This window comes from Sorex fumeus, unplaced genomic scaffold, assembly GCF_029834395.1.
Source record: "Sorex fumeus unplaced genomic scaffold, SorFum_2.1 ptg000265l, whole genome shotgun sequence".
NCBI lineage: Eukaryota > Metazoa > Chordata > Mammalia > Eulipotyphla > Soricidae > Sorex > Sorex fumeus.
This window is the reverse complement of record NW_026606322.1, coordinates 9,595,662-9,619,469: the sequence shown is the minus strand read 5'-3', so window position 1 is coordinate 9,619,469 and position 23,808 is coordinate 9,595,662. Positions and strand designations below refer to the sequence as shown.

Sequence of the window (23,808 nt, the reverse complement as noted above, 5' to 3'; positions counted from 1 at the left end):
GGGATGTGAAGAAGAGATGGATGAGGGGAATTAGAAAGTAATTGTTGGTAATTGCTATTTGGGGTTAGAAACAGGAAGGAAAAGAACTCAGCTGTAGGTCAGTTTGTCATCTCTGTCCAGGACAACACAACTGATAAAAATGAATATGCACTTAACTCACACCAAACACATCCTACACCCCAGCCAAACTGGATTATTAGTCATACCCTGAACATTCCCCTTGGTTTCCTTGGCCCCGTGCCTTTATGTTATGTTATTTTATTTTAACATTATAATGGATGGTAACCAGAGAAAGTATTCTTTTTTTCATTTGGTAGAAGATTATTTGTGAAACAGAAATTTCTGTAACTGGATTTGTTTCCATGTCTTGCTTATTTCTATAAACATGGCAGGAGGCTTGTCATATAGAATATTTTGCTTGGAAATCTGATGTACTAGGTAGTGAAATCTGCCCTCGCAGAATATGGTATTATGATTAACATTCCGGATTTCTGCTTCAATAGGTTGTGAAATCAAATCTGTTTTTTTTTTTTTCTGAGGACAGGAGGCAGAAAAGGCATGGTAAAGATGAAAATCACGGGGTGCTTTCAGGCACACATTTTGGGATGGAGAAGCCACTGTAAGGGAAGCAATAAACGGCACTGCTTTACCAACTGTTTGTTGAATGAGTGACTATGGTACTAACTCACCATCTTCAGTGTCTACATAGATCTCCAAGGAGCTGGTTTTCAGTTTAAGGAGGGACCTAGGATCAAAATTTCCAAAGCCCAACAATTTTACCTAAGAAAACTCACAATGTAAGCTTTCTATTTCTATCACCAGGTTTGTCAGTCGGGATAGAAAACTTAGAATCATATACCTTGCTCTGCCTGAAAGTCAACTAGTCAGGTTTTGACAATTCTATTTCCTTCATGTTTTTTTTCACATCTGTGTTTCCTTTCCATTTCCATTACTAGCACCTTGACGCTTTTTTTTTTCTTTTTGGGTCTCACCTGGCGATGCACAGGGCTTACTCCTGGCGGTGCTGGGGGACAATATGGGATGCTGAGAATCAAACCCCGGTTGGCCACGCGCAAGGCAAACGCCCTACCCGCTGTGCTATCGCTCCAGCCCCACACCTTGACACTTTTAATTTAGACTATAGTTCACATACTGGTTCTCGATCCTCCTCAGCTCCTCTGTTCCTAATTCTTTGCATTCACTAAATCTGAACTGACAACATGCGCTTGATATGCAAGGTCAAATTCCCATCTGTCCTAGCTCAGCTCGCAGGTCCTCCATGTTGGTCACACTGGTCTCCCACATTTCTTGAATTTTCTCAGAACATCCAGAGAAAATTCATTCTTTATTCTACATCCATGCTCATTTGTTGTGAATGTCTTTAAAAAAAAAATCTACTGAAGGTTGTCTCCTCTTGGAATTGTCTTGATTCCTCTCTCCCAGAAAGGACACCACTTCTTTTCTCCCTCTTCTCTCACTCGCTCTCTGGAATTCTTTTCTCTTTCCTTTCCTCTGAAATTTCCAGGAAATTTTTATTTCTCTTAGTTCACTTTGTTTCAAAGATTGTAATATGAGTGTTTGCCTTTTCTACAGGGCTGAAAACTGTTTGGGTAAAAAAAGGTAAGGTAAAGGCCCTCCCGTTGATCGTCGATTTGCTCGAGCGGGCCCAGTAACATCTCCATTGGAGACTTTGTTGTTACTGTGTCTGGCATATCGAATACTCTCGGTAGCTTGCCGGGCTCTCCGAGAGGGGCAGAGGAATCGAACTCGGGTCAGCCATGTTGGCCGCTTGTAAGGCAAACGCCCTACCCGCTGTGCTATCTGTTTGAGGGTAAGAAAATGTCTTGGGCTCTGGAAGAAAATCTCTGTATTCACTTACCTTCCTATCTACCATTCATTTAATCGCGTATTTCATTGACAAATACTTTAACTCTGCCTATGTGGTGCTAGAATGAGTGAGCGAATAAGTCTGGTTTCTGTCTTCCTAAGTTTGCTGTCTAGGATCTACCATTAAGCAGAGTAGCTTAGACAAAGCTGTCATTCAGTATATGTTTATTGACGGAATGAATTGGAGCTGAAATTAGCGTATATTATGAGAGTAGTCATAGTCTGAATCCCAATTAAGTTTCCTCCTCTCTATGCAGCAGTGAAATCACCTTGACTGGTTGCTTTTCCTTCGTATTTATGAAGGGTATTTCAAAGGATTATGATCATTGCGCTCACACAACTAGGCCGTTCCTCATGCATCATTTAAATATAAGGATGGAATGTTAATGACAGATATCACTTAACAATAAAAAAAATCATGGCACCAAGTCCAAGGCAAATTTCAGATATGTGCTTCAGGAAGTTAAGGAAGCCCACTCGCACATATAATTCAGGTCTAAATAGCCATGCACATAAAGATTGACCTTTAACATCACGGACATTCCATTGCTCTTTATAGCAGTGCCCTTGCTTCCTTCTTCCTCTGATACCCTCCATGAAGCTTCCTGCTTGTTGCCTTAGAGATCGCCTTGGAGGTGTGCCCTAGCACAGAGGCACTCGAGCCCTCGCTACAAAGACGAAAAACTTAAAACTTAATTTCTCAGCTCACCCACCTCATTTGCCTACCATCACTTTGTCTGTTTTTATACCACTGGGCTCTTTCTCAGCTGCAGTGACTACAGAAAGCCACCCACTGTCCTTCGAGGCAATTCATGTTCTCTCTCACCCTCTGTGATGGTTCTCTGGGATTCCTTTTTCTGGAGCCGAGAATTACTAAAATAGAGCAATGAACAATGTCTAGGAATGCATCAGGTAGTGTTATTTTGACCCGGTTTTTGCAGCTCATATTTCTTTAGTTTTTTTTTTTAGAAGGAAAGAGCAGGGCCTGGAGTAACTAATTGAGAATACCTCCTCTTGTTTAAATATTATATAAACATAGCACATCTGAGGGCCCGTCTCTCCCACTCTCTGTGGCCGTGTACTATTCCCTGGCGCCTGTAGAGGGCAGCAGTACACTGGCTGACTCCAAGCAGCCTTTCAGAGAGGCCAACTCCAGATCAGACTAGAACCTTCCTCCTGGTCACCATGCCAAAGGTTGGTCTGCCAAGCCCTGGCCGCTCAGCTCTCTTTCTTTTCAGTCTCTGTCTCTGTTTCTGTCTGTCTCTGTCTCTCTCTGCCGCCTCCTTCCTTCAATGTTAAAATTATACACTCTGATGAAGTCGCCCCTCAACCGGAAAATGAAAGCTCCAATGAGAAAGTTAGACAGGCCAACAACAACAAAGAAAGAAACCAGGAGAAAGGGGACTGTTGAGAGGGAAGCATTTAGGAACAAGAAAGGGGCAGATGTTTCGTAAATATATGCAAAGCAAAACTGGGTGGACCCTGGGTACTTGCACAGAGAGACAGACCAATCATTGTCCACTTCCGCCCTCCCCAGGGCTGGGGCTGTGCTTTCAAAAAGCAAAGTGTGGCCTGCAGGCACCTGCCTTTCAACGGTCAGTCCTGACGTTCTGACAGAATCTCTCCCAATTGTCCAGAGAAAGAACAAAAACATTTTTCGTCTCCCCATGGCAAACATTTCTGTAAGGAGAAAAAGGCTGCTCCAGGAACTGGGCAGGCAGCTGAAGGTGACTGGCGGCTGAGCTCGCCAGCAAGACCTTCTGCTTTTTCTTTTTTTTAATTTTATTTAACTCTCACTGTGCCTGGCTCTGACAAGAAGTTTTGGGCTAAAACCTAGTAGTGACCACGGCAGTGGCTAACGTTGCCTCTTTCCTCAGCAGACCAGATTGCATATGGAAAGAAAAATATGCATTGAGACATATTGACGGGATGGTAGATATTAAGCATGTTAAATGCATGAAGGCTAACGAGATCGGTGGCATTTGATGTATATATTTTACATGTCCCCACACATACTTGCACACATACAATATGGCAATACTTTCTGAAACATGTGAAAATAAATATTTTATTGGTGTGAGCTCTTATTGGTCTCCAAGGTCTGTTGAGAGGAGAATACACTCTTCTACCACCCTCTCCCAAGTTTTTCTCTTCACTGGGTCCCTATCCTCTCCTGCACATTAACATGCCTTCCACTTCTCAGCCTGGCTGAATAGCAAAGAACTAGTCAGATCCGCCTTTCGGTAAATAATTGACTTAGTCATTGGATCACAATAATTTAATGACCAGGGATGCCGCCCTCTGTGCCATCCTCAATCTTTCTGGAGTGGTAACTGTGCTGTCTTTTCTAATACATGGAAAAGTTTAACTATGGCCTTTTGGAGAAAGAGAGGAGTCAAAGGGAGGTGGCAATCACAGTGGCGTTGGTAGGTGATGGCAGAACCGTGCTCCACCATCTAGTCGCTAAGGGCCCTGATTCTATTATGCCTCATTTTCCTCATCTGTGAAATGGAAATAATAATGCCCCATCTCTTAAGACTGAACAGTGGATTCAATTAAATAACTCACATCAAGGATTTGTACAGCGCTACACACGGTCAATGATCACTTAAGGTAGCTCTTTTCACAGAGTGCATCAGGTCTGTGATTGTTTTTATCGCAGCTAGAAGGAGACACTTCCTGTGCTTTAGAAGTATTTTTTTTTAAATCTGGATTCCGTCAGGGACAAATATATTGTAATTACAGCTAAAGCGGAAAGAATGCTAGGGTAAGCAAGTTCTTTTTCAACACTTTGATACTGTGTGACCCTCCTGACTCATTCTGTTGATCTGTTTGTCACTGCTCTTGCTCTACCACGCGCTCCTCTTGAAGTTGAAGGTCAAGTAAGCTACACTTGGCCCATAGAGAGGGATCTGAGCGGAGCACTCTGGTCTATTCATCGAAACCAACCTTTGGCCCTTTTGGAGCTTATCATTTCTTCTTACAATTTATCCTTTCACCGCTTAGTCTAATGCTGTCAGATCAACTTAAGATGTTTCTATGATTAAAAAAATTTATTCTCTCGTTTTCTTTAACCTTCTTGGCAAGGCTGATTGCTGATGTTTTTTCGTGTATTTTCCCCTCACGGTAACAGTCAGGAGCCTGGCATGAAACAGATAGCACTCACAAAGGTTTCAGCTGAAGGGGGTTTAATGAAAGGACAGTGCGCTGAGGTACAGATGAGGTTAAGGGACCCTCAAGAGATGGCAGCACTCCAGGGACTAGCAGGAGTAGAAAGCTGTAGATCTTCGTCTTCAACTGTTAACCTGGAGCGACAAGTGAAGATGTGGGGTTCTCTAAGTCAAATCAGAACGGGAGTTGGCAAAAGGGAGCTGGAGTAATAGACACCCTGACACCTTCCTCTTGTCCAGGTCTTCTCTGGGCCCACCTTAAAGAGAGCCAGGGAAGAAGGGTGTTTGGGTAACATAGTCTAGGCTGGTCAATCTCCAGGACCACTTAACAGGGCAGAGAATGGTTTCCGTGTGTGTGTGTGTGTGTGTGTGTGTGTGTGTATGCATGTGTGTGTGCGTGTTGGGGGGGCTTCATCAGTATACGGGATTCTTATCTTTTTTCCCATTTCCCTCTTTGTCTCTCAATATTATTTTCTGGAAGGCAAGACTAAGCAAAATAAAATGAAATCAGGTCTTTCTTAGTTCATGTACCGATTTCATTTACTTGCCCATCTACAAGGGAAGAAAGCTGAGCGTGAGTCATGTGAGAGTAAGGATTTTAATTTATTTCATGCCTGCTAAATTTCTAGTTGTAGAATGGCACCTGGTACCATGTTAAAAAAAACAGTAGATTTTAGTTGATTGAGTAAACATACTCTTCTGTGGTGTGCCAACATTATACATATATCAAATCATCTTCTTATCACAACAATCCAGGTAAAGTGGGTAGAACCAATGAACAATGAACAAGGCTGTATTGGTGGTGTGGTAGTGGAAGGAAGATTTAAAATTGAATACTGTCCCAACCTGATACCAACAACCCCTGAGCCTTGAAATCCTACCCAGGCACTGTCAACTCAAAGGAAGGGACATAGTTTTATAATGAGAACACTTTATAAATAATGTGTGTATTTTGTGGCAATGGGCCATGTTCATCAGTGCTCAGGGGCTGCCTTGGCTTTGTGCTAAGTGTTGCTTGAACACAGAGCAATACTCAGGGAATCTTGGCATAGGGTCAGCGACATTCAAGGCAAATGACTTAACTCCTGTGCTATCATTTAGGTGCTATTTGAAACATTTTATTCACCTTACTGGCTTTTTCCTTAGCAAGTCTCATAAGTGTTGTCATTATTTGATCTTTATATAGGAGAAAGCTGAGTTCCTGCAAAGCAGACCCTGCAAGGATTAAAACTCTGCCTCTCCACTTCTTAGGGCTATGAGATGCGAGAGCAGACACTGGCAATCCATGCAGGTGGATAAATTATTGTCAGAAATGGATGCTCATTCATCAGCTGCCCTGTGCACTAGAACCTCAGGTTCTGAGTTCTGGATCTGGTGCTGGGTTCTCTGAGCACAGGAAGGAATGGGAAAGACTATTATCCTTTCCAAATCACACAGAAAACTTAAAACCAGTCTCTTCTAGTACACTGTAGTACTTGCACCAGCATAGCTAATCTACGGTGATGAGCAACTCAGAAAATTACCCAGATGTGGGAGTTTCTAAGGCATTCCTTACACTTGAACTTCAGGATGAGTGAAGGCTTTTACGTAAGTTCCTAGCCTGGGTCTAGAACAAAGAAACTCTGCTTTTGACGGCCTGTCATATTTTTACTCCCTAATTCCTCAAATCTTTAGAACAGTACAACACTGTCATGGTCTTTGTGTCTGTTCTCACCAGGTCTGCCCATAACTTACATCTCAATTACCATCAATTACAATCCAGGTGATTCAAAGCATGGAAGGTAAAAAGCAAAGCAATATAAGACAAAAGACAAAAACTTTAGCTTCAATGCCTTGGATCTGATTTACACCCAAAGAGCTAAAGACAGAGAAAATATAAAAGTTTAAAAGTCCTACCTGAAGCCTAAGTGCAGTGTTAGTCTCCCAGCTTTAGCGTTTCCCAGTACCAGAGAAGTCTGTAAAACACCATCCCATTACCTGCCTCAGACCGTATCGGGAAGCTTGTGAACACAGTAACTAGAATGAGTTCTTGTTTAAAAGTGTACAGTTAAGTTATTTTTATTTTGTAAGCATTGCCTCCCAATAATCTACATTTTTGGCTTTTCAAGCATTAATAAAATATGTATATTTTTACCTGTTACTTTGAACATTGATTAATAAACAGTGATATCAGCCTTTCTTCAGTATTCTCTCATAGGCATCAGATCTCCTAATTCAATATATTTTGGCCCCTGACCTTGCAAGACTGTACTTATTTTGCATAAACTGCCCGACCAACACCAAATATCCAGAGTTATGCATGCAAAGGGCAGAGGTGAGCTGATGTGGAGACTCGGAGACAGGACTGAAGGATCCCAGAGTGTAGAGGCAAAGACACTGACCGCACCCCTTAGCATGGCAGAGAGACAAACTCGGAGGCAGCTGAGACATTCAAGAGGGATGCTGGCTTACGACTTGGACCAGCATGGCACAAAATGACAAGTTGCAGTGAGGTGAAACAGAGTGGCACAGCTGGAAAATGAGAGGTAAAACACCAGGCAGGAGCTGCCACCACTTCAGAAAGAGCCTCTGATGTAGCAGCATAACAGCATCGGCCCTGCAAGTTGTGTTCAGGCCCAGCACAGCTACCTGGGAGGAAGGACCGATGCTTCAGTGAGCTTGGCTGTGGGTGGCTCAAGGACCAGGAGGTAAAGCCATCTCAGAGTTCATCTATTTTTACAATCATGTGCTGGCTATTGTTTTTTGTTTGCTTGTTTTTAAAGTTAAATAAAGTAACCGAAGGAGCCTTTCATGTTAGGCATGATGTACTCACAGTAGTTTCCAAATAAATGGTGTCACTCTTCAGGTAAATCACTCCAAGACTTGGGCCTAGTGCCGATGTTCATTGGGGCAGGAAACAGAGAGAGGCTGCATCTAGAGCATACAAGAAAGAAAAAATAAGAAATGAGAATTGCAAACCAGGGAAGCAAGAATAAAGAGAGTGCAATCCAGGCCCTGTCTGCAGTGCTTCTCCTTAAGTATCTGTCCAGACTGAGACCATCAACCGCAATCTCTGATTCTACAGATGATTTTGTGGTTTTGAGTTATAAGCTGAGGTAGAGGGTGAGCGTGAGGAAGGAAGGGCAGTATCCTTTGACTGTGTCACCGTAGACTCTTCTATCACTTGCAGTTTCCACCTCATTATTGCTCAGTTCTTACCCATTCTACAAGTGCCCGCCATGTTTCTAAGCTCTTACTTTCTCACTGCCCTTTCCTCTAAAATCTCCATGGGCCTTTCATCATGAGTTTGCCTACGAACCAAAGAAACAGTTACTGTTTATCTCAGATCCCCAAACCCAAGATATCCCTCCTTGGGCCATAGTTGAGTTCTGGATCACCTGATTTCCAAAACTTTTCTCCCTTCTCATGAGGACACTGCATTTTTCACCTTCCCTTCTATCTCTCTTACTTATCTCTTCTGCCTCCTTCACTGGCTCCTCTTCTTCCTCTGCTCCTGAAATGTAGCCAGTCCTTTTACCTACACCTACCGCCCATGATTTCAAACAAGCACTTCCCCATAGAGAACACCCATATAGCTATCTTTAAATTATGTTTTTGTTTATAATGTTCCAGACAAAATTTTCATAGCTATTGATTATTGCCTATTAATTAAATAGATTTTTTTTTGTTCATTTACTGTGTTTACAGAGCATCTAATAGGCACTGGGAAAAGAAGATTAATGAGGGCTGGAGCGATAGCACAGTGGGTAGGGCGTTCGCCTTACAAGCGGCCAACATGGCTGACCCGAGTTCGATTCCTCCGCCCCTCTCGGAGAGCCCGGCAAGCTGCCGAGAGTATTGGATATGCCAGACACAGTAACAACAAAGTCTCCAATGGAAATGTTACTGGGCCCGCTCGAGCAAATCGACGATCAACGGGAGGGCCTTTACTTTACTTTACTTTACTAATATTAAGATGTTCCCATCTTTATCAAATATTGTAAGGAATCTTTAACTCAGAAAGCCTAATATAGAATCCACTCCCTTTTTTAATCATAGCATGTTCATTTTTAATCATAGCATGTTCACGTTCATTCCCACTTCTTGTCATTAGTATCGTTATCTCTGTCCAGTTGCCTGGGGCTTACAGTTGTTGAGTCATCTTTAATTCCTTCTGCTTCCCATATCCAATCAGTTGTCTAAGGTGTTTACTAGGCTATGAATTGCGATTTTCTATGCACTGTAGCACTGTCCTCCCATTGTTCATCGATTTGCTCAAGCTGGCATAAGTAACGTCTCCATTGTGAGACTTGTTACTGGTTTTGGCATATGGAATATGTCACGGTTAGCTTGCCAGGCTTTGCCCTGGGGGCGCCATACTCTCGGTAGCTTGCCAGGTTCTCTGAGAGGGGCGGCGGAATCGAACCTGGGTTGGCACAGGTCAGCTTGCGTACAAGGCAAGCACCTTGCCACTATGCTATTGCTCCGTCCCGATTTTATATGATTATGTAGTAAACTATACACAGGTATGTACATATGTATTTGTTTTCACAGATTCCCCAAACCTTTGTAATATCCTGTGTTGAGAGTAATAAAGGTGTCTTTTGTTATGCAAATGGAGTTAAATATAGACCCCCCTACCTAGAGAAAGTGGTGGCTTGCTAACTGAACCAACCATGAGATTTGAGAGTTGGAACTTATATTTTCAGCCCTAACCTAAAAGAAAAGGTTTGGGAATTGTCTCAAAATAAAATTTAACTTCACTTGTGTCTCTTTAATGAAGCTAGCGTCACCATTGAAAAGGAGTTGGTTTGGAAAGCTTCCAGGTTGGAGAGCACTTGGAGATTTGGAGACAGTAGTAAACCTGGAAGGGCCTGGAAGCCTTAAGCTCTTTCCTCAGACTTTTTGTGATGGGCTGTTCCATCTGGCTGTTCCCAACTTAAATCCTTTCATCATAAGCACTAATCAAGAAAGTAAAATTCAGAAAATTCAGTATGTAAAATACATCCTTGAGTTTGATAGCACTCTAGCAGACAAATGAAAGACAAAGGGCAGTAGGGTGTGTGTGGGAAAGGGGGAGGGAGCGAGGGAGGGAGGGAGAGAGAAGAAACTCTAACGTATAGCAAATTGGTCAGAAATACAGGTTAAAAACTTCAAGTCCAAGGAGGGAATCCTTGGAACACTAGGTCAGAAGCCTAGTGACAAACCTGGTTTGTAATTAAGCCTGGAGGGGAGGTGGGTAGTCTTGTAAGTATAAGCCCTTAGTCAGTGGAATCAAATATTGTCCTCAGGCATCTATAGTGTCAGAAATAAGCTGAGTTGTAGGACAACTAGTTGAGATCTATAGGGTTGATTGTATGAGAGAAGCCCTTCTACACACATTGGAAATTTGGTTCCCAGAATACCGGAATGAACACAGACTTACTATCCTAATGCCTATTTATCCCTTTATCACCTATTACAGGTGAGAAACTCCTAACTGGCTTCATGTCCTCCAGAGTCTCTTGACCTCTAACACATCCTTCACCCAAACACTACATTAACGTATCTAAAGGATCATGATATGCCTGCAGTTTACTTGTTTTTTGTTCACTAGATCAAATTTGAATACCCCTGAATACCCCAATCTAACTTTCTGTTTTTATCTCTACAGGGCTGTAGTGATAGCACAGTGGGTAGGGCGTTTGCCTTGCAAGCGGCCTGAGCGACCTGGGTTTGTTCCTCCACCCCTCTTGGAGAGCACGGCAAGCTACTGAGAGTATCTTGCCCGCACAGCAAAGTCTGGCAAGCTATCCGTGATGTATTTCATATGCCAAACACAGTAACAAGTCTCACGATGGAGACGTTACTGGGCCCACAGTAACTCAAAGGGCTAGTGTATATGCTTTGTATACTGCAGGCCTGTGTTGGGTCCATGGCACCACATGATCCTCCCAGCACCTCTGGGAGCCACCCCAAGTGGAGCCAGAAGTAGACTCTGAGCACTGCCAAGTTGTCCCAAAAGCCAAAGCAACAAGAACAACAACATCAAAAACAAAAAACAAAAACCAACCAAACCTGGATCTGGGAGATAGTTCAAAAGGATGAAACAAATTCCTAGCATGCATGAGGCAGAGTTTGATCCCGGTATAAGCAGTGTAGACCTGGGTTATACCACTGGGCCTGAGCACCAAAAACATCAGGCCTAATTACTGTTGGAAGTGGTCCTGAGATTTCCAGAACAACTGGGGAGGCACTCCCAAACCAAATTAATACCTTTTCTTATTGGGCATTTCTTAAAATGGGTGATTTTACCTTTTGGGGTGTTGGAATGATCCAAGCTCAGAAAGTTCTTGGTCATAGCAATTTCAAATGCAATTAGATGATGCTTTCTATTTGTTCATTAAAGAAGGAAGATTTACTAAAGCAAAAAATATTTTTTTTGAGAAGGGATGGCAGGACAATAAGTTTGGCAATCTCTGTCATAGGTGACCCCCCCCCCACTATGAAGGTGGGATAAAGAATAAAAGAGCAAATTTTTAAAGAGTACCAGCAGAAGTATCTGTAATAATTGTGAAGATAATCCTGAATGATGAATTCAGACTGAGAACTAGAGAGAAGACAGTGGTTTTAACTGAGATTCTTGACAACACTATTCAGTGACTCTATGACTAAATCATTAGTATATAGAAACAGGCTACCTGCACTCTTGGTCCTATACCACCATCCATATTCCTTTATCTACCAATCTTTGCACAGAACTCACTAGATTTGTTTAGTTTTTTTTTTATTTGACTAACTTACATGCAGAAATTCATAAACTACTGCTCCCAAACCTATTTTAGCTTTCTTTCCTTTTCTCTTATGGTAGAAAAATACATTAACTGTGTAATCATTTCTCTAGTTAAAAATCTTAACTAGAATTAGAAGAACAATCCAACAAAACATGTTCTGGGGGATAACAGTGTAGCCTAGGTGAAGAAAAACAGATTCCCCACCCCACCCCTGATCAATGAATCTCAATATTGTCCAAAACAGGTCAGATCTTATGTGGTAGTCCACAAAACTACAAGATTCTCCTAGCTCTCCCAGGTTAACTCTACTCATTGTAGAAGAAAAATGTAGAATCATCAGTCATATTCATTTTTGCTAGAACGGTAGAAGCAGACACTGCAAGAAAGCATCCATTAAACAGCAACCAGTATTCTCCCTAAAAAAATGCCAGTAGGCGAAGCTTTTCTTAGTTCTTTCAAAAACCATCAAATGACTGGACAAACCAATGTCACCAGAGTTTCTGAGCTTCCTTGTCTCAGACCCTAAAGAGCATTAAGTTGAAAAAAAAAACTAATCATTATGTCTAGTACAATGTAATACAATGCCGAAGAAAATCACCTGGAAGCACACAAATCCATTACATAATTAAATAAGTGCCTAACGTATCTTTTAAACTATGCATTTTATAATTAAAACAATTTCACAGTCCCTATTCTTCTGCTACTCTTTTCCTTTTAGTTCTTGGCAAACTGTCATCTATCCCCTTCTTATTGTTTCTCCATTGGCCTTAACACACCTGAGGAACTATGAAGAAGAACCACCACCTGCTGTGCCAAGTTGTATTGCTGCACCCTGGAAAAAAACCTCAAGGAGGTGTTGTCATAAGTTTTCCTATTTACTCTCTCCCAGTGCATCCCATCTCCAATGCATTCAGTTTTGACATCAAGAGATAATATTGAAAGGTGGTTGGGGCCACACATCCTTCCTAGAACCTGAAAATTCAGCAATTCTCTCTGCCTCTTACATCATCACTGTCATAGCTGGCAAAGTTGTTGATGGTGTCAGAGGCATCGAGGTGGCAGGTCATTTCCCTTTCAGCAGGCGGTTACTGTGGACATCTCTGCAGTTCTGTCCTGGAAGCCCTTTGAGAGCAGGATTGTTTTGTAACACATTGGCATCTAACACTGCAAGGCATTTTCTCTGGAGGTCTCATTTTACTATGGCTCTGCCCATTCTTTGGAAATTATACCAAAGCATTCTAAAATGACAGAGGTGATCTTCACGACAAAGCTTAGCCCAAAAGGATTATTGTCAGTAACAGCTACCATTTATTAGAGATCTAAATTTTCCCACTAACTGCACCATGAATTTTCATATACTTTCTTTTTCACTTGTTCATTTGGGGGGCCATACCAAGCAGCCCATTTTGGGAGACTATACTAGAAGCTACTCCTGATTCTGTCTCGGGAGTCATTTCTGACTACTTGGGAGACAATGTGGAGTCAGGAATCCAATGAACCCAGGTCTCTTGTCTGCAAAGCATGCGCTCAGCCCACTGGGCCATCTCTCCAGTCCCTTTTCTTTTTTCTTTTTCTTCCTCTCTTTTTTTAATTAAAGAACTTCAATTTACAAAGTTACTGATAGTTGAGTTTTTGGGATATAATATTTCAACACCAATCCCACCACCAGTGTCAACTTCCCTCTACCAGTGTTCCCGTACTCCCTTCTACCACAACCCATACCCCACCTCTGCCTTTCAACTTGATAAGCACATTACAAAATTTCAGTGTTTGCAGCTTAGATCTTATGTTTTCAGTGTTGTTGAGTCTGTGCTTTGGATATATGGTTATACCCTTCACCCGGATCACCAGTATAACTGAAGGTCTAATGTCTGTTCTCCCATGACTTCCAGTTACTTCTTCCTGCCTGCGCCTGCCCCCTGGATTTTTTCCCTTCTCTGTCCTCCTCTCTAAACATCCAGTTCCTTTAAAATACATTCCTCTTTAATCTTCACAACAGCTTTGCAGTTGAGGTATTAGTACACCTATTTTACAGTTGAGAAAAAATGAGACTCAGAGAGCTCAAACAATTCAAGGTTAGAAAGCGAGAGATAGTGGGGCCAGAATTCAAACCTGTACTTTCTGACACCAAAGCTGTAATTTTTTTTTTCTCACTGCAATAACAACTGCACTAATAGCACGAACTCTTATCTAATTCCCTTTATGTTTTCAGCACAAGAAAGGTGCTTATGCTGTTTCTATGCTGGTTCAGAGAATTGAGAAAATAGAATAATTAGATTCTCCAACTAGAAGCATTGGGTGGCATAGACTTTAGGTGGAGGGATGCTTTAGAAATGATGCAGAGAAACAGTACAGCAGAGAAAGTACTTGCCTTTCATCTGGCCTACCCAGGTTCCATCCCTGGTACCACATATGCTCATCTGAGTTCGGTCAGAAGTAGACATTCCTGAGCCCAGAGGTAAGAGTAAGTCAAGCACAGGTGGGTGTGATTTAACACTCCCCCGCCCCCATACCCAAAGTAACTACATTTCCTTCCTAGCTACTTTCTATTTGAAGACAGTAATATCTTATATAGGTCTTAAGCTAATGAACAAATAAATCATCCGGGATTTCTGATTCAGCATGTCTGGGATGGAGTCTGTCACTCTGCATTTCAAAAAAACTCCCAGGTGATGGATGTTACTGGTCTAGGTACCATAGTTCTATGTCTGACATTTCCTTTCCTAACAAGGGACGTTTTTGAAGGAGCAGTTCAAGCTCAATAGCTTTGCTAACAGCTCAACAGCACGATTGACTTGTGATTCTGGGCCACTTTGTCAGGACAACAGGCATTAGACAGAATTCAAGGAGTTTCTGGCAGAGAGCACTTTTGAAAAAAAAAAAATTTCGAGGTCCCCCAGGGTTTTAATCCCCCATTGGAAATTAAAATAATAATGTCTCTAGCATGTAAAGTTCCTATTTTTTACATTATTGTTATTTTTAACAATAATTATCTGGTAATAATTCAAATAACACCTTTCCTCTGAGAAATTCAGTGAGCTTTACTAACCTTAATTGTCTAACAGCAATTCCCAGGTGTAGATAAAGATGTCTCAAAGATCACAGTAAATTTAAAATTGTTCCATTTCCTTCATTTCTTTGCCCCAAATGTACTGATGAATTAGTGGTGAGGGGTTACTAATTGGTAAAGACCAAAGACCTACTATATTATAATTTGAGGCACAGAAAATTTTTTAAAGCAAGGGAAAATATAAAAAATATTCAGCAGAGAGGTGATTGTAGGGTAATATACTACTGGTGAAAAAACAAACAAGGAGGGAAAGTGAAAAGGCCTAAGACTGATTTTAGGATTAGGATTTTGCTAAAAACAAGTAAATAAGACATATTTCCTTGGATGAACCATTTAATCTCTTGGTAGCTGAGTTCTTCCCACTGTAAGGAGAGAAGGTTGAAATTTTTACTTTTGAAGACCCTTAAAACTCTTAATAGTCCCCTGAGAAGAAAGATCTGGCAATGAAGTAGCTCATCAACCTGTTAAAACCATTTAAACTATTTTAAAAATATCTGTTTAAGTTTCAACTTTTAAACAAATTAGACAGCACAGCAGCTGGCCTGGCCGACCCGAGTTCGATTCCTCCGCCCCTCTCAGAGAGCCCGGCAAGCTACCGAGAGTATCTAGCCCGCACAGCAAAACCTGGCAAGCTCCCCGTGACGTATTCGATATGCCAAACACAGTAACAACAAGTCTCACAATGGAGACGTTCTGGGCCCACTCGAGCAAATCGATGAACAACAGGAGGACAGACAAAATGAATTTCCAAGTCTATATCATTAACTCCACCTTTCTGGAAAAGGGTGAGAAAACTATTTCAGAAATGAACCACCGAAAGGATCCTAGCCAGAAAGTGAATCAGAAACCCCATCTTTAGCTTTATGATGCTACCAAAATATTTTGCTTAAACATTTTTCAGCTTTTTCATTATCTACTAGCTAATATCTATGTCCAGAGGAAATAGCTGTGATGGCCTAAAGACCCATGATTTGGCCCTGGCAGCAGAAGGTCCCATGTTTGTCACATTAAATCTATGTTCACTTTCTCCATAGAGACCTCTTGATTCCTCTTTGACAATTCACAAGCTGCTAATACCAGTTGCACATCCCAGGAGCCTCCATGCTGTCAGGTGAAGTTGGTTCTTATATTTCTTTTATTTAAAATAAGAGATCTTGAGGATCAGGTTTTAATGAATATTTGGTGACGGCCCTTCCTCTAAGTTATTGGACACTGGGAATCTTCTTATCGCAAAAGGTTGTCACAGGTTCTTTTTTTTTTTTGGTTTTTGGGTCATACCTGGCGATGCACAGGGGTTCCTCCTGGCTCTGCACTCAGGAGTTACTCCTGGTGGTGCTCTGGGGACCACATGGGATGCTGGGAATCAAACCCGGGTCGGCCGCGTACAAGGCAAATGCCCTACCCGCTGTGCTATCTCTCCAGCCCCATGTTTTTTATGTCCTTTTAAACCATGTTTAGGATTCTCGGGGCTGAGAGATGTTACAGCGGGTAGAATGCTTGCTTTTCATGTGACTGATCCAGCTTTGAAGCCCAGCACTCCAAATCTCTGTTCTAATCTCCTAGGACAGAGCCGGGAGTAACGCCTGAGCACTGCTGGGTGTAGCCCCAAAAGCAAACAAATAAGCAAAAAAAGACCAAGGTAATAACCATGTTTAGATTCTAACATGAGCACAATTTTGCCACAGTATCACACTGTTTGATGTCCTTGATGTCTTATCTATACCTTGTCCTCTGAACTATGTCCTCTAGGCTATTACAATTTGTGGTTACATGGGAAAACAAGTACCTAGGAACACCAACATGTATTACCCCAGACAGCACACTCCGGCTGTCTCCAGAGCACACCCTTTTCCTGGCCCCAGCCCTTCACTGATAATTTGGCTATCACCACCCTTATCGACCACAGCTTTACTCTGTGGCAGATCTTGTGCTTGACTTTTTCATATGTTATTTATTACTTGTAATTACTCATTTTTATCTTAGTCATAACTACTCTTTAAGAGTCGAAATTATATGTACATAGATAAAACTAGAGGAAAGCAATGTAGGGCTTTAAGGCCAAGTTTTCCCCACTGTGCTCCAGGGCTTAGCCCACACATACCTTGTAATCACAAAATCACTTATCTCGTGACTTTATTTAATTCCTGTTCACCTGGGGTCATCCCAATAGACACAAACTCCACTCTGCATCATGACACTGCAAAAGCTTCTTAAAGTTACTTTTAACTTTCTCCGAAAACTTAATATACTTAATTTTTTTTCTTTCTTATTCTGAGAAGATATTTTAATCCAAAATCTCATTATCATTCCTTCTAGACCTCTATCATTCTTACTTTCTACTTTTCAGTTCTCAACTTCACTTTTAACTCTTTAGGTGCCTTACATTGGACTTTAAGAATTCCAACTCCAGCTTCAGAAATCTCCTTCCTCAATGCCTAAGAAACTCAATTCTTTCTACTGGCCCATTAGGGGACCCCTGCTGGCTTTGTTGAATATCTTTGCTCAGTATGGCCTTACTTCATAGTCATTTTAAAACTGTTCTCAGAACCTCTCCAGATTTCCCCGATCCCTTGACCTTTAACCAACAAGGATTCTTCTTAAAATCTTTAATTATGAACCCATACCATCACTTATCGTTCCCTCCCACCACTTGTATACAACTTATACATGTCTGCCATCTGCCATCCTCCACTCTTACACGGGATTATTTACAACGACAAGGTCTATAGTAGTTTTCCTTAATATGTTCTCCTTTTATCAAGCAAGGATCTTTTAAAATTGAAGAACTTGACCCTATTTTTAGCATGAGAAGCTACACAATCTAGTGCAGTAAGTTTATCAATTGTCATCTCCTTCTTCAATGTTACTTATTTTCTTAACACACACACACACACACACACACACACACACCTCCTTATACATATTTTCATATCTTTACTATTGTTTCTCATATTTATCTTTCCCTATGGTTCCATCAGTGATATCTTCTTCTTCGTAGTTGATGACATATTTATCCATAATAGTACTAGGATAACTGTCTCAATTAGTGTTTTGCCTTCGACTCCTGCTGTTCAAAATTTTTCTAGGTGGCATATGTCAAAGGTAGTTTTATAAATAATAGAATTTAAAGATATAATTCAAAAAAGGTTTATTGATCAAACAAATATAGGGTCTGATGAATACTGCAAGCCCCTTTTGCAAATGTGCATAAGAATGTTAATATGTTCATAATGTACACCGAATGTTAAAAGATGAACACCACAGCATTCTCCAAACACATCAGGTTACAAAAATGACTTTCTCCTTTTTATTTTTATTTATTTTTTAGTGAAGCCAAGAAATGTATAAAGATATAAGGGCAGAGGAAGACATACATGTTCAAGCAAGAATTCCAGTTTCTCCAGAGAGGGAAAAAGCCTCTTTTGGGGGGGTAGGGGGAAGAGTGGATTTGGACCACACTTTGCAATGCCTAGAAGATATTCTTGGCTCTGCAGTCAGGAATTACTCCTGGTGGTGCTCTGGGGACCATATGGGATGCTAGGGATCAAACCTGGCTCGATAACATGCAAGTTAATTGCCCTACCTGCTGTACTATTACTCTGGCCCTGCCTCCTTGTCCTTTTTCACAAAGCATTTATTAACCTCAGAATTAGATAACGGATCTTTGATAAAATTTTCTCATTTCCAAACTATTTGTCCTAGGTAAGTAAGTTATTGACATTGAATCAATATCAAATAAGGCCTCCCCTCAACTTTTTTCCATCAATACCCCATTTTGATGCATGCCCATTATGTATAAGTATCAGAAAGATGAAGCAAATTCATACCTCAGAGCCCCTGAACACATACTATTTTCGTCTGCTTGGAATGCCTTTAAAATGAACTAACCCACTCTTTCGCTCATTTTGCAGTTAGACAAATGGTCATATTTAAATATTTCTTTTTTTTTTCTATCTCATTGGAGAGAACGTAAATTCTTTAGGGCACAAACAATATTTTACATGTTACAGAAAATCTAGGATCTGATTTAGTTCTTTATGTATAGCAAGGAATTGTAACCAGTTAATGGCTAAGGCACTGGGGAATGAAAAGTGAAAATTGTATCTCTCTAACTATTGGGACAGTTGTACATGCTAAAGGCCCAGTAAAGGCATTACTTGTTAGGAAGATCTATTACCAGCTCTCATTGTCATTGCCTCGACAAATGATACTGTGTGCTCTGGGAAAATAAATAGTAGGTTTAAAAAAAATCAAAGGCAGTTGTGTATTTAGGTAAAAACAAGAATTTACTATCGTTGACACCAAAGAGGAGGAGAGCAAATATTCAAGGAACATCCAAGAACACTTGAAAGTAATGCCAGGAAAAAAAGCCCTTTTACCAATGATGACTCAGTTTTGCTCTATCATTTGGTTCTACCATTATCTATCATTAAATTAAGGAACCTTGATGGAAAAAGAAAAAGGCTATTTTCCTATTCATGGAACCCTGGGGTATCTGGTCTTGAGTGAGAGTTCACTGCTTGCCACTGTGTCTGACAGAATATACTATTCTGCTGAATAGCAGTCATTTGAAGAACAGCAAAGGATTACAACTTCTCTGTCTTTGGGTCATTCTGTATACATGAAATTGGAAGTTGAGGTAGTTTAGCTATCACGAGCATAGTAGGTAAGCCCCAAACACTGCATTCCACATTTCCCATCGAATTCATACTGCCACATCCACTGAGACTTCAGAGCAGGTCATGAGTTTCAGGTGAGAATGTAAAAACAGATATTAAGGGGCTTTTACCTTTTTCATATCTGATGTTATCTAATGTCAAAACTTAATGGGTTTCTTAATCATGAGGATCATGACTAGAAATGCGGTCTCTTGATGTCTAGTCACTGGGTGCTTTTTTTTTTTTTTTTTTTTTGCTCTTTTGGTCACACCCGGTGATGCTCAGGGGTTACTCCTGGCTCTGCACTCAGGAATTACTCCTGGAGGTGCTCGGAGGACCGTATGGAATCCTGGGGATGAAGCCGGGACCAGCTGCGTGCAAGGCAAATGCCCTATCTGCAGTACTATTGCTCCAGCTTGTCATTGAGTTTTATTGAGAGAAAAAAGAAAAGTTTTCATGTTTCACTTCATCTGCTTTACTGGATAAAACAGTGGTATGCAAATAAAAGTATTAAAAACTATTTATAAATGAGAATATTTATTTCTGTTTAGGGCTGGAGCAATAGCACAGCGGGTAGGGCGTTCGCCTTACAAGCGGCCAACATGGCCGACCCGCGTTCGATTCCTCCGCCCCTCTCGGAGAGCCTGGCAAGCTACCGAGAGTATTCGATATGCCAGACACTGTAACAACAAAGTCTCCAATGGAGACGTTACTGGGCCCGCTCGAGCAAATCGACGATCAACGGGAGGGCCTTTACCTTTACCTTTTTACCTTTACTTTAAAAGAGGTAAAGGGGCTGAAGGGATAGCACAGCAGGTAGGTGTTTGCCTTGCACACGGCAGACCCGGGTTCGATTCCCGGCATCCCATTTGGTCCCCCAAACATTGCCAGCAGTAATTCCTGATGAGCTAGGAATAACCCCTGTGCATCGCTGGGTGTGAACCCCACCAAAAAAAGAGTTAAAGACTGTATTCTGTAATGTTTGAACGAAATAGGAAAATGGCAACATTTCTATAATAGAAAATTCTGTGCTGGCCCTTAGTTGATATTTATAATAATGTACCAAAGTGTTTATTATTAGTAGCAAAGATTAGCATTCTTTTCAATTGAGACTTTTAGTATGGGAAACTATTGGGTAGGTGAGCTAAATGTTTTAGATATATTTAGGACATACCCTTTCTTAGAGTTGTCCTGGTAAGTTTACTAGAATGAAAACAAACAGTGGTGTGCCATTTGGATATGTATCTGGTCACTGGGTCAAGGTTGCTGTTTTCTGAGCTGAATGGGGAGTTTCTGCAATAAAATAATTTAGTTGCTTCTTTTGCAGCAAATATAGACAGCTTTCTTTCATGAAAAAAGTAAGCTCTCAGCATCGCTCTTCTGGATGACACCCATGGTGAAGATAGGGGAATATTCTTAGCAATGTTTTACACTGATTTAGACACATTTGGGGTTATGTAGTACTTTTACAGACAATCTAAATTGAGTTCTCTCCATTAGAGTGATGAGAAGATAGAAGTGACCAGTAAGCACAGAATTTAAAAGATGACATTGAGGTCATCAGTACCGCTGAATCTAAGATCAAGATTTTCAGTAGAAAAAAATCACCCTCCCACCAAATATGAACGTTATCAACAAACTATGAGGCAAACCTGAAAAAAAGATGGAGACTTGGAAGGTCTGCCTAGCTTTTCTGGATCTGGTAATAATAATGAGTGAGCTGGGTGACCACAGTCAGAGTCAAGTCTGACCCTTCTAGAAGCATGATGAGGAATCAATGAATGAAATAATCACATTCTAGTTGAAAGCAGGCCCCACCTGGAAAGGGACACTGATTAATCACATGTGCTTTGCAGATCTCATCAATGTGTAGGGCTAAAATAAACTGATGTATATGGAAGGGCTTTGTATTCTGTAAAATACTGATTCAACGTGATCTTAAAGAGTGACTATTGCAGAATCCGGAAAAGGTCCCATGTGGGCCTGTCGGAGCTGACAGCCAATCTACTTTAATTCAGATTTTGGGAAAAGCTGTGATAAAGCTCTGGCAACGGTTCAAATTCCACTCCCTCCTCTCCCTTCGCAGTATGTTGCAGAACATCAACTGAGCAAAGTTACTTGAGTGGGTAAACCAAACACCCAAGTTTCTACCACCGTGATTTGAAGTCATGGAGAGTCCTGAAGCGCAGTGCAGTTGGCAAGCCCTGCTCCTTCAGGTGTGTGGAACACGGGGAGACGTGCTGAGGGGCTGAAGAGAGCTGAGGAGAGAGGTCAGACCTCACTGCTTCCGAGGCCCACTTTTCTCTTACACACAGCTCCAGCCCACATAATTCTCCTTAGTCGCCCCAGGAGACAGAAAAGACCCAGAATTAGCAAGAGCCTCCTTTCCTGATAACCTAAGTGCTCTGATTGAAAGGCCGAGGATATCAGCAGAATGGCTGTACCAATTCGGCATTGATTTCTCCAGCCTTTGTCTGTGTCTGGTTTCTGTCTCGTTTGGAGGTGGTTACTGTTACTACAAGCAGCATGAATCATGTCTCTGTTAAAAAACAGAGCTTCAATTGTCTTACATAACCCCTGGAACTGAACGTCTAATAATAGCAAGCCATTTACAGGTAGGGAGTCTATCTTCCTCCCAGACACACATATACTCTCTCTCTCTCTCTCTCTCTCTCTCTCTCTCTCTCTCTCTCTCTCTCTCTCCCTCAATTTTTCTCTCTCTCCATTTCTCTCTCTCTTACTCTCTCTCTCCCTTTCTCTCTGTCTCTGTCTCTGTCTCACACACATACACACCACTCACACACATACCACACACACACACACACACACACACACTACCTCTAAAGTCTCAGAGTAATGTGAGACAGAGAGAGGGAGGCAGAGTGAGAAAGGGGACAGCATCACTCATATTTTTTGTAATTTGTTGTTTTTTTTGGGGGGGGCGTGGAACACCATATTCAGGGTTTACTCTTGAATCTGCACCCAGGCTCACTGCGGCTCATGGAACCGTATGTGGTCCAGAGATGGAACCCAAGTGTGCAGGGCAAGAGCCCTATCCCCTTATACTATCACTCCAGCTGGCCGTCCCCACCCCTTTGGGGATGATTTTCAATTATTATTAATTATCCCCAAAGGCGTGGAGACGGGCGGCTGGAGTGATAGTTTATATTTGGTATGTTTTAAATATATCAAATAAATATGCATTGCAGAGCCTGATGACCAATAACTGAGCTAGTAAACTGTAAACAACAACAACAACAACAAAAAGAACAAGCATTCATCAAACTATTTGAAAAGTCATGAACACCAAACATACCAAGACACCTTTTCTGGCACTGTTCTACTATATACAATCTTCAAGCTAAAGAGGAGTGGTGTAGTAGGTAGGAGGTGGAATACAAGTTTCTTAGGACTGGTCTGTAAAGTAAGTGTGTGTGTGTGTGTGTGTGTGTGTGTGTGTGTGTGTGAGAGAGAGAGAGAGAAAGAGAGAGAGAGAGAGAGAGAGAGAGAGAGAGAGATGGAGAAAGAGAGAGATTTCACAGGTTTTTGCTACCATCATTGTATAACTTTCCAGAGGATGAAAAGTAAATGAAAACACAATTTCAATGCCCCAGTATGCAATCTATACAGTGTCTATATAGGTGGATCATAATAACTACATGTAGCACAACAAAACACCGGCTATACAGTACTATTATTTGAGCCATGCTTTTTTGGGAGATAAACTCTGCATCTGAAGACTTCTGTTTTCCCAAAGTCTTATAATCTCTGGTTTGTAAGACAGATGAATTCTTTTCATACATGCTACCCACTCAGCTACTCATTAAAGTAATTTTTTAAAGGAAAATATAATAATAGGACAGGATGAAAAATAACAAGAACTATGAAGGTCACCTGTCCTTTAAATTACTCTTTTGGTTGAGGGGGGAAAAGAGGTCTCTCAAAAGCAAGTTAAAAAGGAGCTAAAAAAAAAAAAAACCCTCGTAACACGGTTGCCTCTGTTTACTCATGGCCTTATCATGGCAATCCTAAGAGAAATAACTGGAGGCTATATATTCTGAGTGTAAATTCCCAGGAGTCCAGCAGCTCTATACATCATGTAAATTGGAACAGGGAAGACTTTATGGAAAAGTACAAAAGTACGATACCTCCTGGCATTCATTTGGAACTCAGAAGGAAAACTTGATTCTCTGTTTCGATTGTTCAACAACATGAAACAGTGACCTAGGCTAGCTATAATCAAAAAATGTTCTTGGGTACACCACTTTTGA

General features: G+C 41.3%; 1 protein-coding gene across 14 annotated transcripts in view; it reads right to left on the bottom strand.

Moving 5' to 3' along the window:
* ZBTB20 (zinc finger and BTB domain containing 20) overlaps positions 1-23,808 on the bottom strand; it is a 903,174-nt gene that overhangs the window by 45,701 nt on the left and 833,665 nt on the right. For 7 of the 14 annotated variants that reach the window (XM_056109442.1, XM_056109441.1, XM_056109443.1 and 4 more), the window contains 2 exons: positions 7,870-7,970; positions 6,954-7,012 (listed from right to left, as the gene is read on the bottom strand). The gene's annotated coding sequence lies outside the window, so the exon portion shown is untranslated. Of the gene's footprint in view, positions 1-6,953; positions 7,013-7,869; positions 7,971-23,808 lie in introns of those variants that run through there. The other 7 variants (XM_056109447.1, XM_056109451.1, XM_056109449.1 and 4 more) reach the window with 2 other exon arrangements.